Source organism: Panthera leo, chromosome B1, assembly GCF_018350215.1.
Source record: "Panthera leo isolate Ple1 chromosome B1, P.leo_Ple1_pat1.1, whole genome shotgun sequence".
Lineage (NCBI taxonomy): Eukaryota > Metazoa > Chordata > Mammalia > Carnivora > Felidae > Panthera > Panthera leo.
In genome coordinates this window covers 148,042,553-148,043,647 of record NC_056682.1, presented here as the reverse complement: position 1 = coordinate 148,043,647, position 1,095 = coordinate 148,042,553, and the positions used below count along the sequence as shown (strand labels likewise).

Genomic DNA, 1,095 nt, shown 5'->3' with positions numbered 1-1,095 from the left:
AAGCCAATTTGACGATAAATTATGTTACAAAATTAAAAAAATAATTAAAGAAATAAATGTTTCTTGATATATAGAAACACAAGTTAATAAGAACATCAATTTCCTGTGGCTAATAAGCAAAAACATGAATACAAAAAGTGGAAATACGGTGGTAAATAAATAGGTGAGGAAAATATTTAAACTCGATAGTGATCAAAGAAATGCAAATTAAAACACCCCTGCGAACAGGGGGAGCGGTGCTGGGCATGCAAGCCCAAGCCTGCCTCCCGGGCGCAGCATCCGCACCACCACACCCCTTCTTGCCCTGGCCCTGGGGGCTGAGGGTCAGCGCTTCCTGAGGACGCTGCAAGCTCTGCTCTCCCCGCGTAAATTGACAGACAGACATGAATGGATAACAACAGAAAAATGGTATCAGAACAGTGGGAATCAGCAATTTTGCACAGGAAGCTTTGGGAGATGTTGTTTACTGTAGCCTGCCTGAAGCTGGGACCACACTGAACGAACAAGATGAGTGTGGTGCATTGGAATGTGTGAAAGCTGCTAGTGAACTCTATTCTCCTCCATCAGAAGTAACTGAAATTAATGAAGCTCTTGAGGAAAATCCAGCACTTGTCAACAAATTTTGCTATCAAGATGTCTGACTGATCAAGATAACACTCAGTAATCCTTCAGAACTGGTGAGACACATGTAAAATCTATTGAGTAGTGAAAATGGAACCCCTAAATAAACTAGTATCAAACAACTTAATCTAGCATAGTTGTTTTAAATTAGTGGTGCATAGAGGATTTAAAATAGCAATTTTTAGCAGTACCAGTGGAAAAAGAAACTACTTGCAACAACTTATGATTGCAGATAAACATAATATGCATCTTTTTTGCAACACCCTATGATTTTTAGGCTAGGCTCCAGTTACAATATTCAGAATCCTGAAATTGCCTGTGGTCAAAAACTAGTTATAAAAATTATGTAATTCAAAAAATAAAAAGAATAAAAATTTTGTAATTCAAGGATGACTTTTAAGCCTTAGGGAATATTGTAACTTGCTTACATCTAACCTTGGATTAGGGTCAAAATGCTTAAATGACCAGTCCATT

The 1,095-nt window shown here is 37.8% G+C and overlaps 1 pseudogene; it reads left to right on the top strand.

Moving 5' to 3' along the window:
• Nucleotides 1-200: 200 nt before the first annotated feature.
• Nucleotides 201-692, top strand: LOC122218488 (annotated as a pseudogene).
• The last annotated feature ends 403 nt before the right edge of the window (nucleotides 693-1,095 follow it).